Raw genomic sequence first — 13,759 nt, 5'->3', positions numbered from 1 at the left:
CTGGGAATGTCGAACTGTGGCCACTGGGAAATGCGGGGGTGCTGTGCCTGTGGATGGTCAATGTCAGCAAAATGTCTCACAGCCTGCAATCAGATTGCCCACCAATGCTGTACACACTTAGCAAAAAAGGCTTGCTTGAGTCAGCAAAGTATAGGACTGGAACATGTATTAGGCAATTAATGATTTATTGAAAAGCCTTTTCACATCTCTCATCCTGTCTGGTGTCCAAAAGCTTTTAAGGGGCATTGTGGCTCTGTTTGTGAGACTTCAGACTTCCCCTTACTCTTGCCTTAGATTTGCTTTTGCTGGACTAGTATCCCCTGGTGAGATCATTCAGAATACCAAATCTACCCAGGCCAAGATAGAAGTACCATCAGGTTTTTCTCAGTACCATGCTGAATTGGTACCATGTCAAGAAGTTGCCATCGTGTGCAAACAGCAGGCCTGGCTGCAGGGCCTGGATTTTTTAGTAAGGCTCTTATTGCCTTACCGGTCACAAGCGCTCATCTGCACATTTTTTCAACACCACATAAATCCCCCTTCTCTTATGGTCTATTTTTGAGTATCTTAAGTGCAGGGACACCACTCCTGAAGATAGTATCACATTTGTTATAGTTAATGAACACTGAGAGTTGTTCACAGCTTCTCCACCAAAAATGTGACAGATTTATATTACCAATTTGCCTGGGACTCAGGTGATTAGGCTGAGGCTGCAGGATCTTTAGGGGAGGAGATGAAGGAGCACACCAAGTGACTAAGTTTAAAGCTTTATTAACCAAACAACAGTGTTGAGTACTGGGTGCGCCCCATGTTACTTAGAGGGAGGAAGATAGCGTGAGTGCCCAAGCCCTAACCAACTTTTATACTTACACACGCACAACCCAAGGCTGGCCAAGCCTGGTTGTAATGTAAGTAAAAGAGGGGGAAGGGTAGACAAGAGTTCTGCCCTGTGCACAGGTTGTTTAGGGTTTGCTGTAAATTTTTGACTTGCTTCAGCTTTCGGGAGGGTTTTAAGCCTTGGGTTTTTCCGGGGGCGTTTTTGTCCAGGGACCCTTATCCCCCATGTGCTTTGTACCAGTTTGAACCAACCTTTTGTGGCTCCCTTAGGTTCCCCAAAAACACTGGCTTCAGGGTCATGAGGCTGTTGTTTTTTAACTCCCTGGCCTTCACAATTTTTTTAGTTTTGCAACCCCGTTAGGTCTGCCTGACTTAGTTTTTTTTTTTTTTTACAGGATTTTGGCTGTTTGGCAGCAAAGAGTTCAGCGTGATGGAAAAACAGTTTCTCTGACAACGGCAAAGTTGGTGGTGAGCTGAATCTTAATTCTTGTACAATACTATGCTCACTTTATTGTTACATCATCCTCAATATCTCCTCTATTTCAATTTCTTTGTATTATTTATCTGTTATATCGTTGATATTCAGAACTGCTAATGCTGTTTGAGGAAATAAAAACATATTTTTCCAACTATGGTTTTAGCACATTAGCCATTATATGAATTCAGATTCAAGTAGGGGAATGTTCTAAATTTCACATCTGAAAGGAATGGGTCTCCTATACTGGTAAACAGGTTATTTTCCTTCCCGTCCTCATCCATTATGACCCACACACCATGGCAAGCTATTTCAAAATCTTCAGAAGTGAGTAGAGATTTGGGATGCCTCAATTTTTGGGTATTGAATCTGAGACACCATAAGGACCTTGATTTTTCAGAGAGTGGGTGCACAGTATATTCTAAAAAAGTTCCAACCTTATCAACAATACATATGCAAATATGTACCTTATAATAAATGCAGCTTTACGTTGCAAGCAGGATGTGAAGGGCCCCTTTTGTGTCAGTTCATACAAGTATTCTAGTATCTAATTAGATTGTAACATCTCTGTGATGGGGACAACCATTTTTTGTTATTTTTTGTACAGTAACTAGCACAGCAACACTTTGATTAATGGCCTCTAGGCACTGCAGTACAAATAAGTACTGAGTCTAACAACTCAGGTGAACCAAACACTGTCACATACACAGAATTTTTATAGAAAGTGATTATATTAATCCCAATTATATGCCAAAACAAGAGAAGTACCAACAACTAATAAAATTCCAGAGGAAGAAAACTAGGAGTTCCAGCAGATGTAGAGAGTTATCAGAAGTGATGTGTGGAGTTAATAGAAGTAATTGAAGAAGGACTAGCAGAGTAGTTTTACACTTGTAAATGTTGAGATGCCAGAATTTCTCCACACATTTGTAATGGAAAGCCATGGCTCAATTTCTTTATAGCAGCCTTCTTCAGTGCATATGCATGATCCCAGAGAATTAAATTAATCTATTGTCTCTACAGTTCATCCATTAATTATGTTGTATGCTTGCATCCTGTTATTATTGAGCACATCAACATGCCTGTATTTTGTTTTTACAAAATTCAGGAATAATCTGTATTCCTCACTAACTATTTTCACAGACTCCAACATTGCACTTTGTTAGATTGCCTTGATTGTTGCAGCAAACAGCATCATATCATCAATATATCTGAGGCTGATTAAGAAGTGGCCATCAATGGAAATCCCAGCTTCTTCCACTTTATCAAAAGCTTCCAGTGCTTGTCTTATAATAAATTCTGTATACATGTTGAAAAGACTTGGAGACAGAATGAACTCTTGTTTCACCCCCTGCCCAATGGAAAAACACTTGCTGCCACCCACTGTTGTCTACATCATGCTCCGTTGTTGACAGTAGAGACTTGCAATTAGTTCAATGAGATGCTTTGTAATCCTCAAGTCTGCCAGTATCCTCCAGAGACAGTCATGTCAGACACTTAGATTAGTCAATCTATTGTTTATGTTTTTCATTATACTCTCTGAATTTTTCAGTGATTTGACAGATATGTGTGATTTGATCACATGTGCCTCATCCCTCCTTGAAACCAACTTGTGGTGGTAGTTCTGCTTCTATCATTCTCTTTCTGGAATTCTGAATTATGTAGAGAAGCATTTACTAGTGCAAAATCAAGTAGCTGGTACGGTACTGCACTCTGTTATGTTCTCTTTGGTAAGGGCAGAAAGAGTCCCTTCATCTGGTTAATTTCTAGTCATCCATACATTGTTGCAAACCTTCTATATGAGATACAGACTATGGTCAACAACTGCTTTTAGCAACTCTTCTGGTATGTTTTATACCCCTAGTGCTTTCCTAGGCTTCATTTTCATAATAGTATGCAGCACTTCCTCTCTCAAGATTGATGGCTCTGGCTCAATATTCTCTTTTCTGTGATCCTGTATTGTAAATTGCTCTGATGAGGCATAAAGACTGGTACAGTAATCTTCCCACCTGCATTGGATATCATCTCCTTTAATAAGAATTCTGTCATTACCATCTTTTATTATGCTTGGTCGTGGGGAAAACTTTTTAGTAAGACCACTGAACATGACTTCTGTATTACTTTTTTTTAAATTATCAAATTCTTCACATTTTGCCCTCATGTATTCACTTTTGTCTCGTCTAATTGGCTTTGAATTTCCCTGGTCAATTCCTTGCATTCTTCAGTCTCCAAGCCACACTCTTTCACCCCTTGCTGTCTTTTCACCAGCTCAATTAATTATGGTATGGTCTAATGATTACTTTTTTTTGAAAAGCATGCTTTGGCAGCTTCAAGTGTGATAATTTTTATTTTGTTCTAAAGTTCATTTGGGTTGTTCTCTTTCACCTGGGACAATTAATTAAACTTTTTCTTTACAGAAGTTATGTAATTTAATTGTATTTTTGGACAAATCCAGACAGAATGGACCTGCTTAAATCTTGTTTTTGAAGCTAAAAGTTGATGGTCTGACCCTTACTCTGAACATAGAGAAAGTCTTTATCTATTGGACACTTGATCTCAAGTGTCCCTGTATCATTGTATAGTCCTTTTTGTTTGTGAAGCCATCAGATACCTCCATTTGTATAAATGCCTAGGAATTTGGGTGAAGATGTTTGTAATGACCAGATGATTAGAGCTGCAGAAGTCAACTAACACCTTCCTCTCTCATTTTGTAAACTCAGACCATTGTTTCTCATTACTTCTTTATGACAGCTTACAGCTCCAGCTTTTGTGTTCAGGCCTCCAATTATAAGAGTGAGGTCTGTGCTTAGTGTTTTAACAAGTGTCTCTTCAAACTGTTCAGAGAACTCAGCAACTGCATTAACATCAGCTGCTGTTGGAGGGGTGTAAACCAGTATGATTGACATATTAGCTTCACTCAAAGATGAATTGTAAAGATTATATCACTGACTGAATTGCATGCAAGCACACACTTTGATGTCTCCTTGCATAAGTGTAACCCCATTTTCTGTCACTTTCTCCAAACCTGAGAAGTACACTACATACCCATTCATCATCATGAAATGATCCCTCTCATTCCATTGCAGCTCTGAAATTCCACACATATTTATCTTCTATCTTTCCAATTCTTTGGCAACAATTCCCTTCATACATACTTCTAATATTCCATGTTCCTACTCTGATAATTCGTAGGAGAAAATACAGAGGCTAGTTTACCATTGCCTTGCCTCTATTTTGTGGCTGTCATTAGTTAAATTGTGGCTTAACTCTCCTACTTTTGATGACATTTCCTCCATTGAGGATCCCACTATCCTCCACAGATGCAGATCTCTCCAAAGCTATTAGCAATTCTTGAGGCTTTGGCCAGTTGCAAGTGGTACTGACTACTGCCATTATGGTAGCAAGCTAAAATGCAGCCTGACCTGACCTCAGTGCAATCTTGGAACGGTGTAATTTTTGTTGATTTTGTTGGATTAACCTATTAGGTAACTTAAAGAGCATTCAGTAACAAGAACTTGAACATTTCTTGAACACTTACCATAGATTAGTAAATTTCATTGGACTACTAGACTATAGAGCACACATCCATCAAATCACAGTGAACTGAATAATGGCTTTGCTACAAGCCCTGTGTAAAGCAGAATGTGCATCTGCTGCACCCAGGATAGATACAGAAAAGGAATTATGCCTCTGCCTGCCTATCTTTGTGTCACCCATCTCCACAGTATTTGGGAACTAATCCCAGTGTTCTCTGTACAAATTCTGTATATGAAGATAGACTGATTAGATTAAAGTCTTCCTACTTAACATTAAAGTAAAATATAACTATAGCTCTGTTCCCAGTTTATCCATCTGGTTAAGTGGCAGCAGATTGCCTGCCACTTAGCCAGATGGGTTACCATCCTCCAGGGTTCAAAAATGGAATGGCTTGTTACACACTTTAAACCAGTATGAAAGAGATAGCAGTTGCTTTATTCAACAATCTGCCATGTACTTCCTATATAAATACTAAAAACAAAAAACTATGCATTCTCTTATATTCTGAACATCTATCTAATAACACATACATTGAATTCTCAAACCATCTAGTACATTTCTATAAATCCAATGTGTCAGTTACCTAGAGAGATTAGGTTCCGAGCACATCACTCTGGAATGAGTCTTTACCACTCACTTTCCTCAAATACACTTCTCCAGGCAATTTAGCAAGTCTCTATGAGACTTTCAGGATGTTTAATCTCCAGCTTGGATCCTCTCAGTACTAGCCTTTCATAAAAATCTGAGTTATTCTCTTGTTCCTTGACAGTTTCTCGTTTCTGTTTTGATGATAAAAGATCAGTCAGATGGGAGATGGCAGAGTCCACACCAGCTGTCATTGTGTTGACAGTTTCTGGGATTACTCATAGATCCCTTTGATTACATTGAAATGTGTCCCCTCATCTATCTGAACTACATAAGATCTTGGATGCAGTTGTTCTTTAATGGTACCCCTTTCGCCCTATATTAGAAGTGTGATTCCTTAGGCACACTCCATCACCTGGGTTAAGAGATAGGAGATCACGGGTCCTTTTGGCAAAATAATATTTCTGCTTCCACTTCTGATTTTCTTTCATCTTCCGTATGGTTTCATTGTTATGAGATTTCAGCAGGTTATCAATAACTGGTAAATTCTTCTTCTATTATTCTTCTTCTCATTAACAGCTGAGCTGGAGGAAAGCCATTCTCCCTGGGTGAGCTACAGTAAACCAATAAAGCTTTATCAAATCACCCCCATTGTCAAAACTGTTTTTCATAAGGTTCTTTACTGTCCGTATAGACCTTTCCACAAGTCAATTTAATTGGGGGTAACTTGGACTTGATATTTTGAGATGAAAATATTTTTTGATCCCAATCTAGGGCAAATTGCCTAAAATCTGCACTGGAAAATTGTGGCCCATTATCGCTAAAGACTTCACCTGGAAATCCATGTCTGTAGAAGATTCCCTTCATGCTGGCTATCACTGACTTACTATTAGTACTGTGCAGTGTGCAAATTTCTGGATACAGAGAATAATAATCTGTGACTATTAAATAATCCTTTGATTGCCAGGTAAATAAGTTGGTGTCTACCTTCTCACAGGACTTTTGTGGAATTTGATAAAGTCTCAGTGGCTCTGTCTGTTGGCATGGCTTGTATTTCAAGCAGGAAAAGCAGTTTCCTACCACATTTGTGATATTGTGATTGATCCATGGCCATCTTGTGCTTATTGTTTGCACTTCTCAATTCCTAAATGAACCTGGATCTTCCGTAGCAATTCTTTTCAGAGGCTTGTTGGAATTACAGCCTTACTGCCCTTGAAAGTCGCCCCATCCAGCCCAATAAGTTCATGTCTGCAGTTCCAATAGTAACTTATACTTGGACAGCAAATGGTTATTTCTTCAAGTCACCCTTTAATGATCACTTCTTTAAGGATTTTGAACAATTCATCTTTCTCCATTTGTTGCAGTTTCCTCTTAGCTATGGGTACTTACTTTACAATCCAATCTACATAGGCTTGCATATCTGTTTTTAAAGTCTTCTGTGATTTTGTGGGAGCCACTGATCTGGAAAGTGCATCTTCAGTAAACATGAATTGATTGGTCACAAGAAAATCATATTTTTGTAGCTTTATCATCAGTCTTTGAATCCTTAAGGTACAACCATTTAGTGGTTTGCTAAATAACACTATCAGGGGCTTGTGGTCCATTTCAGCTTCCACTGTCTGTCTATAAATATACTGATGGAATTTCTCACAGACAAACAATATTCCTAAAAGCTCCTTTTGGATCTGTGCATGTCTGGTTTCTTCCTCAATCCTCATGCTTCTGTAAAATCACTGTTCTTAACCCAGACTGTGAAGCATCTGCTGAAATTTTAATAGGCTTTCCTGGTGCACAGAATTTCAACACTTGTTCTTGTATTAGTTTTAAACCTTCCCATGTTTCCTCCTGTTCTGCACCCCAATACCATTCATTTTTATTCTCTAGGACTTTCCTCAAAGTCGCTGCTTTGATAGATAGATTAGGTATGAATTTTCCAAGATAATTAACCATTCCCGGGAATCGTTGGACATTTTTCTTTGATTGGAGATGTGGCATCATTTCCGTGGCTGAAATCTTCCTTTTATCAGGTTTTACATTGTCGTTGGAAATAATGTCCCCAACAAAAGTCAATTCTGTAACCCCTAAAACACATTTCTCTAATTTAGTTAAAGGTTTGCAGCTCAAGTTGTCTGCAGGACTTCCCAAAGTCTACGATCATGCTCCTTTTTTGTTGAGGCCCAGATGATGATGTCATCTATTGAGGTGTCAACACCATTAATATGTTCATAAATCATATATATGGTTTTGTGGTACACTTCTGGTGAAGCTATGCCAAGCATAAGAAACATCTTCCAAATGGGATATTAAATGTGCATCGCTTTGAGCTTTTCTCAGTTAATTTTAGCTGCCAAAAACCTGAGTATGCATCCAATTTACTGAAATATTAAGCATTTGAAAACTGAGCCATAATCTCTTCTCTGGTTGGTAGTTCAAAATGTTTTCATTTTATAGCCTTGTTGAGATCTCTAGGATCTAAGCATATGCATAGCTGGCTGTTACTTTTCTCCACAATCATGAAGGAGCTCACCCATTCTGTTGGCTCCTCAATTTTTTTTGTATTACTTACATTGCTTCCATCTTTGCAAGCTCAACCTTGAATTTACCATGGCACCTTTCTAAAGAAGTGGATAACTGGAGAGACATGGTTGTTTATCTGGATTTTAAATTCATCCTGCTACCAACTCAACACTTGAAACAAGTCATGATATTCCTGAAAGAGTGTCTCATAGCCATATTCAGTATGATCTTGTAGACCCATTTAACCAGATTGAATTTCTCACATGGAGCCAGGCATAAAATTGATGTCACCTCTTTTGGCACTACAATGAACAGGAGTCTGTAAATGGTGATTTTATGGTTGATGCTGGCAATGCACCTTTCTTTCACTGGTATATTTGATCTAGAATAACCAGTTCTATTTTTGTTGGTCCCATATTGGGTTATTTTTAGTCTCTCATAATCTTGTTCAGACAGAATATTAACCTGAACATCCCGTGTAGGGATGGTGTCCCTAGCTTCTGTTTGCCAGAAGCTGGAAATGGTCGATGGGAGATGGATCACTTGATGATTACCTGTTCTGTTCATTCCCTCTGGCCACCTGGCACTGGCCACTGTCAGAAAACAGGATACTGGGCTAGATGGAACTTTGGTCTGACCAAATATGGCCATTCTGATGTTATATTTTTATGTTCAGGTTCAGTGGCATAATAGTTACATTCACTATCATAGGTAGTAACCAGTACCTGTCATCAGGCTTGCTAGATCTATGAAAAAACTCCTCAACCAGATTGTCTTTAATTGAATACACTTGACTTTTCTGCATTTGTGATCTGCAGCATTTTGCAAAATGATTATTTTTCACACATTTATAACAGAGTTTTACAAAAGCAACACTGTTTGGAGCTATGCTGTGATCCTCAACTTCCACATGAACATCTTTAGCCAGTCTTCCCCCTAGCACTAGTTTTCATGGCGAGTGGCTCCACTCTTTGATTTGACCTAGTCTGGCTATATTCTTTTGGACTTAGTACATGGATGAGCCCTTCTGGTGAACTCATCTCTTTGGCTTGTGCTTTAGAATAATAGAATATTAGGGTTGGAAGAGACCTCAGGAGGTCATCTAGTCCAACTCCCTGTTCAAAGCAGGACCGACCCCAACTAAATCATCCCAGCTAGGGATTTGTCAAGCTGGACCTTAAAAACCTCTAAGGATGGAGATTCCATCACCTCCCTAGGTAACCCATTCCAGTGCTTCACCACCCTCCTAGTGAAATAGTGTTTCCTAATATCCAACCTAGACCTCCCACACTGCAACTTGAGACCACTGCGCCTTGTTCTGTCATCTGCCACCACTGACCTGACCTCCATCCTCTTTGGAACCCCCCTTCAGGTAATTGAAGGCTGTTATCAAATCCCCGCTCATTCTTCTCTTCTGCAGACTAAATAAGCCCAGTTCCCTCAGCCTCCTCTCATAAGTCATGTGCCCCAGCCTCTTAATCATTTTCATTGCCCTCTGATGGACTCTCTCCAACTTATCCACATCCTTTCTATAATGGGGGACCAAAACTGGATGCATTACTCCAGATGTGGCCTCACCAGTGCTGAATAGAGGGGAATAATCACTTCCATTGATCTGCTGGCAGTGCTCCTACTAATGCAGCCCAATATGCCGTTAGCCTTCTTGGCAACAAGGACATACTGTTTATTCATATCCAGCTTTTCATCTACTGTAATCCCCAGGTCCTTTTCTGCAAAACTGCTGCTTAGTCAGTCAGTCCTCAGCCTGTAGAAGTGCATGTGATTCTTCCATCCTAAATGGAGCACTCTGAACTTGTCCTTGTTAAACCTTATCAGATTTATTTTGGCCCAATCTTTTTGGCCTTTCAAAGTTTCTGCTTCCGTGCATATTTGAAGAGCTTTTTCTAAAGTTAAGTCTCCTTCACCGAGTAGTTTCTCTCTTAGCACATTTTCTTTAATGCCACAAATGATTCTCTCTCTGACCAGAGACTGTCAGTTCACCCAAGTCACAGGTTTTACTGAATTTCCTTAACTCTGTGATATATTGTTCTATGGTGTCATCAAGGGATTTCCCTACACCCCCCTATAATTTTCCAAACACCTCCCCAGTGGTCAACTACTTGCCAATTTAGTCATTGGCTGGAAATGTGAATTGAAATTGAAACATTAATACACACTTTAAAAGCATATACAGTTATAATAAAACACTTGTACCTGAAAAACTGTAATAGGTTTGAAAAGTATGAACAAAGACTAGATTCTTCATACAGCTGTTTTTCTGACAATGTTGGCACATTTGTTTTGGCAATGTGGGCCAACCTTATTAATTCAAATTATGATTTGTAAGCAAGGTCTGAATGATCTCTCCCCTGACAACTAGTGATGAGCCATGGGAGAGGTGAAGGTTTCAGGACCAGATTTTATTTACATGAATTCACCTACTCTGCCTAGGTATCCAGCAGACCAAGCTGTGTTGCCCAAGTGATCAATTTAGTATTTAATGTGGGAGTCATAAAATGTTATTATACTTTTTGTATGAGTAAAGGGCAGCAGAAATATGCTTAGCCTGTCCTGATGGGGGGGGGGGGGGGTGTTACCATCAATGCTTACTTTTTGCCTTGTCTGAGTGCCGGCACCTCTAGGCTTGGCAGTTCATAACCCCGGGACCTCTGGGTTGGCCACATCAGTTAAAAAATCTTGCTTGAGCCCTGCAACTTCTTTCATTAGAAATTAAGCACTGGTCACCCTCAACTGAACTGCACTCTCTAAGCAAGGGGTTTGGATGGAATATCCCAGTGGAGAGATAGGGAGCAGGGACAGGGGTTTTGCTTGGTGCTGTGGGCTATGCCTAAGAGTCACAGACACTATTTGACTTGTCCCTTTTCACTATTTAAAGATAGAGCTTATTAGGCTCCATAGAGAGTCTTTTGTTCTGTTAAGTGACCACTAGAGCTGAAATCCCTAATAATCAGGTCTAAGTACTTACACCTGCTGCAGGACAGGAAAAGAAGGCCCAGCCTGCACTCACTGCAAGGTTCCCGCACTGAGAGATGAAATCACTGAGAGCTGGGTGGACCCTCAAGAGACCAACTCGCAGAGGTCACAGTGGCAGGTAGAAGCAGAAGGTAACAGTGCTGGGCCATTGGCATGACAATCAACAGTAGCCAGAGTGACCAGCCCAAACAAGTGGTGAGCAGCTGGAAGAATGAGCAAGGTGCCTTCTCCCCTGCACCCCACCCCAGGGTGGGAGGTGAACTCATGCGAAAGCACCTCTGAACTCTGGGTCTTCACTGACCAAGGACAACAATTATGAGTGGGGTACGGAGAGGGAGAAGGGACATTAAAGGAACATTTGTTCGGTGGACTACGTTTTAGTGACTTTGCTCCGGAATGCTAGCATTTGTGACAATGCTACACTTGTGTCGGGGACTCGAACCCAGATGGCACGGTTCGTTGTCTGACCGCAGAGAGACAGGCAACACCAGCAAGGTCCAGTGACAAGCTCTTTATTGAGGAGTACAAACAATAATAGAGAGTGGCCCGTTTCCAGAGAGAACCAGCCATGATTACAATAACAGTTCTGTCGCGTCATAGAAATTTGCTTAAAACAACCCAACCCCCTTGATTAGTTAGAAACTTTTAATATCCATGCATATCTATCTTTCTTGACACTACAAACCATTCATGATGCCTCAGCAACTTCTTATCAGCTTTGTTGTCATGCACCAGAAACTAGGAGAAAGGGGGAGTTAAGAACATACAAAGAACAGAAACAGGGAGTGAAGGCAGTATGTCTCCTAATCTATCTTCTGAGCTCACTGTTCTTAGCACACCTGGTACAGGAATGCAACTCCCCTTTTATCTTACTTTTTTAGCTTAAACAACTATGTCTTCGATTCTGCCCGGGGACTACCCAGAAACCTCTGTTGGCCTAATTCTGGTTAGATTGGCATAACTGCTCTACAATTTTCTTTTTGGGTCTAACAATCCCCCATTTGTCCCTAGAGTACCTTAAAGGGACTCTTGGGACATACTGGCTGCAACTCTTACTGAATTTTAAACTAATTACTACTGGGTGGAGCACAACTTGGTGCCTATTCAACACCCACATCAGAGAATAACATACAAAACTATTAGGCCACAAATAATTACCACAGCGCTGCGAAGCAACTTATGAAGCCAGCCACCTATGTCTGGAACCTAATTAAACAGGTTGCTCCACCAAGAATCAACCCGCTCCCCTCCATGGTCCTTTGCTACTTATGTGAGGTTTGCTCTGTCCCAGGTGGCATTATAAACATCAGGAACATATACGCAGCATTCTTGTATTTCCAGGAGGCATTGATATTAATGGCATAAGAAGGGGTGTATGGCAATAAGGTACAGGTAACATTGTTAGTTACTGGAATAATTTCTATGCAGATAAAATTTCAGATGGCAGAACAAACTCTTTGGGTATTCGTTTGATTATTCATTAACTGGGTGACCAAATACCAATAAGGGCCTCTCTCATTTAACACAGTGCAAATTCCAGGAACAGCCATTATATTTACTTCACTATAGAACCCATTAATTTCAATTACAAATTCTTGGGGTTCACTTGTAGTGATATTATGTATTTTTATCTCCACTGATTTATTTTTTTGTTAATTGTTCACTTATATGGGATATCCTGAACCTTAAAAATAATTTTTTCAAACAATATTTAAATAAATCACTAAAGTGTGAAGGCCTTGACAATTGGTTTTATTAAATATATGGCATTGTCTGTATTTGGATGTGTTACAGGGGTAATAGTGTAATGGAGGAGATGGCAGGGGCAGTGGCAACAAGGTGCCTTTGCTACTTGTCATTTAAAATCCAATTAGGGAGGGCAATACATGCTGAAGGACTTATTTAAAACACAGGGCACAGCCTATAGAATAAACCCCAAAATCCAATCAATACCACATTCCTAAGCATGGGGCCCACAAGTTTTTTCCTGCCAGTGTATAATTCTTTGTTTCTTTACCAGGGTCAGTTCTTAATGTTTTTTGTAGTCAGGAATCCCTGGACTTTGGTGGTTTTAATGGAGCGAGTGTTCCTTCTTCTCTTTTTTTGAAACAGTGTGGTTCAGCATTATACAGGAGAGAGGTTACTAGCACATTATCCTGTAATGGTTTTGCTTTTTCCAGAAAAATCCAAATGCACAGTAGGTCTGTCAGTGGACAAGGGAGAGGTTACTAGCACTTCACCTTGTCTTTTTTTTCTTTTTCCTGCTGTCCAGAAAGCACAGCAGAGCTAGAAGGAGGAATAGGCTGATCATTAGTTGGAGAGTCCTCCTGAGGTGGAGGGGTCTTTTTGCAGTGAGAAGCATGGGTCCAGGTAGGCATCCCTTGGCACTTCACAGCAGTGTTGGTGGTTAACAGGACTTGGAAAGGGCCTTTTCAGCATGGAGTTAAAGCAGTCTTTCATTGATGGACTTTACGTAGACTCAGTCATCTGGTTTCAATGAATGGCAGGGCTGCTACGGTGTTTGGGTAGTGCTTCTTTACCTGTGGAAAAAAAATCTAACACATTTCATTAATGCCTGGCAGTGTTTTGCAGATTTTACAGCTGCTTGGGCTTATTCAAGCCCCCCTTTTCTTGGCTGTCAGCCAAGTCTTAGCTGTGGGCAGTGTCCTTGGATGGGACCAGCGTCTTATCTTTGGACTTTGCTTGCTAGCTATTTTTTTCCAGTTAACTCATTCTGTTCTTTTCTCTTCTCAAAGAAAACTTCCACTCTTCACTCATACACCTTTTTCCAACAATGAACACATACACATTGCC

Source organism: Chrysemys picta, chromosome 1 (assembly GCF_011386835.1).
Source record: "Chrysemys picta bellii isolate R12L10 chromosome 1, ASM1138683v2, whole genome shotgun sequence".
NCBI classification, from domain to species: Eukaryota; Metazoa; Chordata; order Testudines; family Emydidae; genus Chrysemys; species Chrysemys picta.
This window is presented reverse-complemented; position numbering follows the sequence as displayed.